Genomic DNA, 8,399 nt, shown 5'->3' with positions numbered 1-8,399 from the left:
GACGTTGCTTCACTCCACAATTCCGCCAACCTCTATTTGATATGATCGTTAAGGCTCGATTCCATCCATACTCCAACTCGTTGTTTGCCTAGAATAAATACAAAAACACAAACACTAGACAAACAACATTAGTTGTAAATAGTTTGTAAATCATCATCAAAACAAGAAGGCCAACAACTGCTTCCTGAGTAACTCATTGAACTTGTTTCACGATACCGCCTTCTTCTCCTACTTGCAGTAAGATTTCCACCACGTCAACACATGCCCTGAAAACTTCAAAGTTGCGAACACAATCTTCTCTTTTGACGAATAGCCATAAAGAGTAAAATACGTCTCCATCCGCTCGATCCCGTCATCAAACCTCTCGACGTCAACACTCCCATCATAAACAGGAATATCCGAAGTCGATCTTCAGGTTCTAATAAGAATTCTCACCCTCTTGATACAATACAGCCTTAACGGTCTCCTCCTCCTCGTTGGAATCTGAATCTACTCTCTCCACATCGGACTCAATAATTTTCTTCGAAGAAGATTCACCTTGTTTGCCACCTCTATGGATAAGACTGACGAGTTATGTGAGAGTCGAACCTATCGTCTCGATCTGCTTTTCTAATGCATCAATCCTCGCTGAATTGTCTCCTTCAGCCATCTTCTCCTTCCTTATCTTCTAGACTTCTTCCAAGGAAATAAGGATCTCGCCAAACTTCTTGTACTGTGATCGAGTAAGGACCATACACAGAATGCCCCCTTCACAGGATCTGATTGCTCTGATACCAACTTGATACGAGTCGCCGTGCGAGCACCCTTTGGTCGCGGAATTACCAAAAGGTGGGTTGAGAAGAAGACAACTAAAACACAAGAATAATTTAGTATGGTGAAGAAAAATACATTTTCTAGATTATGAAGAATCAATTATTACAAATCTCTCCCTCACAATCTCACTAGAATCGAGAACAACCTCTCAATCCTCTCTAAACTCTAATACAATAATTAGTATCTCTCTTAATTACCTCCGATTGCTTAGAAACCCTAAAACAATTATTTATATAGGTGTACAAACGTGGATGGTAATCTGGTAAATAACCAAGCCTAAAACTAACAGGAATTCGTGTGAACAGAAACCCAAATGAACCAGGAAAGCTCCGATGAGTCGACTCATGAACAGTTATGAGTCGACTCATGACCTCATATGAGTCGACTCATAACCGATGAGTCGACTGGTCAGAGACTTTTGCTAACAGAGCTTGATTTCGTGAGTCGACTCATGACAGGCATGAGTCGACTCAACCTGATGAGTCGACTCATGTACATGTATGAGTCGACTCACGAGCTGAAAACTGGATTCTTCGAATCTGCTGCTCGTCGTCTCGTTCCACGCTTTCACCTGCGTTCCACTGTACTGTTTTACACCCCTATTCTCATGCTATCATGAGAATCATCTATCCTCAAGATTCCATGAGGATCGCTAAGTTTTAAAGAGAAGATGCACCCGTATCAGCTAATTGTCACTGTAGCTACAGTGACAATTCCCTCTTTAAATCCCTTTTTTAATTCTCTCTTTACTTCTTAAATCTCCCCTCAAAATCTTGAGCGCTGGAGAAAAGAAACGAAGAAAAGGGAAAAAAATTACTACCGTCAGGAACTGAACGCGAGAGGGAAGAGAGCAACGGATCCGAGCCCTAGGGGTTCCCTTTTATAAGGAAACCCTAGCTGAGCTGTCGACAGCCTGGGAAACTCGCCAGCAGTGCTCGAGCTCGCCTGTAAAGGTCCTAAGCTCGCCTGCGGACCCCCAAATCTCGCCTACCTCTTACTCGTTCGCCCTCGCCTGCAGAAGTCTTGAAATCGCCTGTGTGGGACTCTCGAGCTCGCCAAAGCTTCGACATGACATCGCCTGAGTCGACCTCGAGCTCGCCTGCACCTGCAGAGATCTCGACCTTGCCAACTGGAGCTCGCCTCGCCTGAGGGGTGCCGTCGACCTCACCTGAGTCGACGCCCACGCTCGCCGGATCTTCTCGCCTGAATCGAGGTTTGATCTACACCTCAATTCCAATAATCTCCCACTTGGAGATCAAACCGACGTCAGTAGGTTATCTCAACAAGTATCTCCTTCTGTGTGGCTCCGCCCTCATCACTTATGCGTGAAGGCCAACTGAAGTTGCGCACAACTCCAATTTCTGAATGGTTACCGCATTTGTTAACATATCTACAGGATTCTTACTTCCTAGAATCTTCTCCAGTTTTAATACGTCATCTTCCAACAGGGATCTGATGAAGTGGTACCGAAGCGTAATATGCTTCGTTCTAAAATGAAATACGGAATTCTTAGCCAAGTGTATCGCACTCTGACTATCATATGCAAAATATTCTTCTCCTGTTTGAATCCCAGCTCTGTTAACAAACCCTGAAGTCATATCATCTCTTTACTGGCTTCAGCCACTGCAACATACTCAGCTTCTGTAGTGGATAGAGTGACAATCTTCTGTATCTGTGACATCCAACTAACAGCTATAGTTCCGACAGTGAATACATAGCCGGTGGTGCTTCTTCGGTGATCGACTTCACCTCCAAAGCCTGCATCTACGTACCCTTACACTTCCACCTCTCCCTTACCAAAGTGCAAACACTTCTGTGTGGTGCCTCGTAGATACCTCAGAATCCACTTGCCCGCTTCCCAATAAGCTTTTTCTGGATTCGACATAAACCGGCTGACCACTCCTACTGCATGGCCAATGTCTGGTCTCGTACAGACCATTGCATACATCAAACTTTTAATAGTTGAGGCGTAAGGGACCTTAGCCATATTCTCTTTCTCTTCTTCTGACTGAGGAGACTGATCCTTCGATAGGCGAAAATGGCTAGCCTAGGGTGTGCTCACTGGCTTGGCGTCGCTCATGTTGAATCTTTGCAAAACACGGTTAATGTACTCCGTCTGAAATAACTGTAAGAGATCTCTCTTCTTATCTCCCGTGATTTGCATTCCAATGATCTTCTTTGTTGGACCCAAGTCATTCATGTCAAACTCCTTTGACAGCTGCTGCTTCAAACTCCTGATATCCTTCATATCTGCACCTGCAACTAGCATATCATCAACATATAACAGTAGGATGATATAACTGGACTGATATCTTTTAAAGTAGCAACAGTGGTCGGCGTTGCACTTCTGAAAATCTTCCTTGTGCATAAAGCTGTCAAACTTCCTGTACCACTGCCTTGGGGCTTGTTTCAGGCCATACAAGCTCTTCTTGAGTCTGCACACCAGGTTCTTCTTCTTTTCTTCTGAGAAACCTTCTGGCTAGTGCATATATATCTCCTCTTCTAGATCTCCGTGAAGAAACACCGTCTTCACGTCTAACTGCTCGAGATAAAGATCTTCAATAGCTACAATACTCATCACTGTCCTGATAGTATTTAGCTTCACCACGGGAGCAAAAATATCGGTATAGTCAATTCTTTCCTTCTGCTAGAATCCTTTGACAACCAGCCGGGCCTTATATCTTCTGAAGCCATCATGCTCCTCTTTCACCCGGTACACCCATTTGTTGTGGAGTGCCTTCTTACCCATGGGCAACTTAGCTAGTTTTCACGTCTGGTTTGAGATGAGAGACTTCATCTCATCTTTCATGGCAAGCTCCAACTTGCTCGAATCTCCACTCTGACAAGTTTCATCAAAGCTTTCAGGCTCCCCACCATCTGTCAGCAACTGATAGTTCATGTATCTCCTATTGGGTATAGGAGGCCGTGAAGATCTCCTCAAAATCGGAGCTGGTGCGTCTGGCTCTTGCGCACCATCTTGTCCAACAGGTTCTTCTGGCTGAGGACCTTCTGCATTGGGTTCTTCCGAGAGGTTACTCGGGATATCATCTGCATCTACAAATATTGACTCGCTCTCTGAGTCATCTGTCTTGTGCATGTCCTTGTATATCACCTTCTCGTTGAATATCACATCTCTGCTCCTGATCACTTTCTTGTTTTCCCAAATGCGGTAACTGAACTCATATTTACCATAGCCGATAAAAGTGCATTTCTTTGACTTGAGATCAAGTTTATTCCTGCCTTGATCACTAATATGCACGTAAGCTACACAACCAAAAACTTTGAGATGTGAGAGTTTTACCTTCTTTCCGTACCATACCTCCTCTGGTATTCTGTGTTCTAATAGAACCGATGGACCTCGGTTGATCAAGTAAGCTGTTGTGTTGACCGCTTCTGCCCAGAACTGCTTCAGTAGGCCTGACTGTACCCGAATACTTCTGGCACTCTCTGTCAACGTTCGGTTCATCCGCTCAGCTATACCATTTTGCTGAGACGTGTCGGGCACGGTTCTCTCCATTCTGATCCCATGCTCATAACAGAATTTCTTGAATCTGGTGTCTTCATACTCACCGTCATTATCGGTCCTGAGTTTCTTTATTCTCAGACCGGTCTCATTCTCGACCATAGCTTTCCATCTCCTGAAAGCTTCAAACACTTCTGACTTATGCTTCAGAAAGTAGACCCACACTTTCCGAGAGTGATCATCGATAAAAATCACGAAGTAGTGTTTCCCACCAATAGACGCGGTAGTTATTGGTCTCCACACATCTGAGTGAACGAGCTCTAGCTTCTCTTTCCTGGGGGTTCTGCCACTTGTCTGAAAGCTGACTCTCTTCTGCTTTTCAAGTATGAATTCTTCACACATATCTAAATCAACTGATTCTAGTCCTGGGAGTTTTTCCTTTGTGTGCATGATTTTCATCCCATTCTCACTCATATGATCGAGTCTCTGGTGCCACAACTTTGAAGTCTCATTGCCTGCTGCAACTAAGATCAAATAACGTGCACCTACTGTCATATACAGGGTACCAATCTTTTTGCCTCGGGCAATCGTCATTGCGCCCTTTGAGATCTTCCAATCATCTCCATGGAAGGTCGTGGTGTATCCTTCGCCAGCCAACTGACCTACGGATATTAAGTTCTTTCTCAGGTCAGGAATATGTCTGACATCCTTCAGCTCCCATACTGACCCGTTCAACTTAATTTTCACCACACCTTTGCCCACAATAGCACACGGTTGATCATCACCAAGATATACGTATCCAAGATTTTTGGGAACATACTTCTCGAAGAATTCTTTCTGAGAAGTAGCATGGAACGACGCTCCTGAATCTAACACCCAACATTCCTCCTTTCTCTCCAAAGAGCATATCAATACGTCGTCTCCTCCTGAAGTGGAAGTGACATTCACCTCTTCTTTCGCCTCATTCTCCTTCTGGGCACTCTTGCACTGATTCTTATAATGCCCGGTTTTTCAACAATTCCAACACTCGATAGCCTTCGAGTTGTTGCTTGGATTCCTTGACTTGGACCTCCTGTCATTTGATCTACCTCTGTAGTTTGATTTGTCTCGTCCGTTCCTTCTGGTTGAATTTCTACCTATTGACTCTGTATGCAATACTGAAGAGGTTGTAGCTTCACCCGACTCTCTTCGTCGGATCTCCTCACTGAGAACCAGATCACGAACATCGTCAAACTTCAACTTGGTGCTTCCTGACGAGCTACTCACTGTCGTGACTGTAGCGTTCCAGCTTTCTGGTAGGGAAGACAAAAGTATCAATGCCCGAACTTCCTCATCAAACTCAATTTCAACTGAACTCAATTGGGTTGTGACTGTGTTGAGTTCATTGAGGTGTTGTGCTACTAACGCGCCTTCAGCCATTCTCAGATTGAATAATCGCCGCATCAAATAAACTTTGTTCGCGGCTGATGGTTTCTCATACATATTTGAGAGTGCTGCCATAAGACCCAACGTGGTTTTCTCCTTTGATATGTTGAACGTAACATTACGAGTCAACGTCAATCTGATAACTCCGAGGGCTTGTCTGTCTAGAAGGTTCCACTCATCTACCTTCATAGAATCTGGCTTCTTCCCCGATAGTGGTTGATACAGATTTTTCTGATACAGATAATCCTATCTGTATTTTTCAGAATCCGAAATCTGTTTCATCAAACTTTTCAAATCTCATTTTTCCATCTACGACCATGGCTCCCACTTGAATCTGACTTCCTCTAGATCGTTTCACGCTCTGATACCAGTTGTTGGGAATTTACGCCAAAATCCCTAAACAGCAGAAACGCAGAATAGAGAAAAATACATCAAGTTTTACGAGGTTCGGCAACTGCCTACGTCATCGGGAGCCACACAGTAAATTTCTTATTAATCTAACAAGAAATTACAATTCAAGAGCGAGTCTCAAACTTGAGATCCCTCAATAAATACAATCAATACTGTAGCTACAGTATTGATTCCCTCTCTCTCATTTCCCCTCAATCACCTATTGAGTGCTGAAAAGACCCCCACTTAATTTTCTCTCTCTTAACTTCCTTCTTAAATCCCCCTTCAAATCTCAATCTCTGAAGGCGCTGGAGAAGAAATGCAACAAGAGAGATCAGGTGAGGAGAGAGAACTCCGCCACTACTGAAGAACGAGAGTAAGAGCTATAATCGGATCCGAGCCTAGGGTTTCCCCTTTTATAGTGAAGCCCTAGCTGAGCTGTCGACAGGCTGTCGACAGCCTGGGAAACTCGCCAGCAGTGCTCGAGCTCGCCTGTAAAGGCCCTAAGCTCACCTGCGGACCCCCAAATCTCGCCTACGTCTTACTCGCTCGCCCTCGCCTGCAGAAGTCTCGAAATCGCCTGTGTGGGACTCTCGAGCTCGCCAAAGCTTCGACCTCGCCTGCAAGTTGCATCCGCCCCCAAACTCGCCCTCGTCGACCTCGCCTGAGTCGACCTCGAGCTCGCCTGCACCTGCGGAGATCTCGAGCTTGCCAACTGGAGCTCACCTCGCCTGAGGGGTGTCGTCGACCTCGCCTGAGTCGACGCCCACGCTCGCCGGAGCTTCTCGCCTGAATCGAGGTTTGATCTACACCTCAATTCCAACATGGGCCCCCTTCTACTTTAAAAACCGCTTAAGTGATGATCTTTACCACTTCTTTCAACATTGTATGCTACATGGTGAAGGAAACACAACTGAAGATGAAAACTAAAGCAAATAAGAGAAGCATCTTTCTTGTAGAAAACAAGTGTTTGTTCTAATTGATTTATATTATTGTACTAGTAGAAAACAATTTTGTTTGATCTGTAACTTCTACAAAAGAACAAAAAAGGTCATTCAGCATGCAGAGTTTCAAACAAATCTAGGCTAGCCCACGGTTGAGTTCTGCTCACATTTAAACTTCCCCCAAATCAATTGAAGTAATAAAGTTCTTAAGCCTACCTCAGATTTTAAACAACACAAACTCCGGTTCATTGAGCAACTATATCATGGAATAATCAATGACAGAGCGACACTAGAAAATACAACTGATGGCCTGCAAACAGGAAAGGTCAACTGATAGTCTATAAAACCAAATAGTAAACATGCTAATGGAACAGTCACATATAAAAAAAAGGCTTTTCTATTGCACTGCTGCTCATAAACACAAGAAGCAAAGTCACAAGCAATGAAGTTTAAAGGCTGAACAAGTAAAATACCTTGTATATTCCCAATATTTTCGCCAGACATGTGGGTGCTTCTGTCCTAATAGATTCCGAGAAATATCTTAAGTATTCTGGAGGAAATCTAATAAAAGATTCCAGCTCTGCTTTTTTCACTTGTTTAATGATAAATCTATCATCCAATGATTTCACTAAGAATAAATCGCTCCTCTTGCCTCTGTGTGTTCCCGATTTCTTATAGCGACTGAGTGATCGTATAAAACCAAGCTCGGATGTACAGCAATGTCTCCTCAAGGCATGAAAGCGTTTTGCATAATAACATGTCACCAAATAGTTGACTTTACCTAGTGGCCCATCACCAGAAAAATAAACTCTGGCATGGAGATCTTTAGTAAATGAAAGTGAAGAACAATGGGTATCTCTTACTTTCTCCTGTTCATCTGACATCTGAGAGCTGTAATCATATGAGACCAGTGCATAACAAATAATACTAGTTGGTTCATCATCATAAACAGGAATGACGGTGTCATTGGTTCCAACAGGAAAAAATAATCTCGCTCTACCTTGGCACTCTAAATCCTGGAACAAAGAAATATAAACAGGGCTATACTCATTGAGAGCATCGACTTTCGGAGAATTCTCATCCTTGTTGATGGAACAATAGAAATTTGAAAATGGCAATTCAATCCAGCTAGAGAAACCCTCTGTACCATTTCCAGACTGTTGTGCAGTGTATATCAAGCATTGATCCCAAAAGTATGACTGAAATAGCAATTGCCTCCGTAGCTTATTTATCTCAAGAATATCAATAATGGGTTGGCCCTCCCTCACTTCTCTTTTTGTTACTTTCTGAAGAGAATTCTGGAACACAAAAAACTATAATTAGAACGGTGATTACTGTAAAACTACATATATATATATATATAT

This window comes from Asparagus officinalis, chromosome 8, assembly GCF_001876935.1.
Source record: "Asparagus officinalis chromosome 8, Aspof.V1, whole genome shotgun sequence".
Taxonomy (NCBI): Eukaryota; Viridiplantae; Streptophyta; class Magnoliopsida; order Asparagales; family Asparagaceae; genus Asparagus; species Asparagus officinalis.
The sequence above is the reverse complement of the archived record's forward strand: the minus strand, read 5'-3'. Positions refer to the sequence as shown.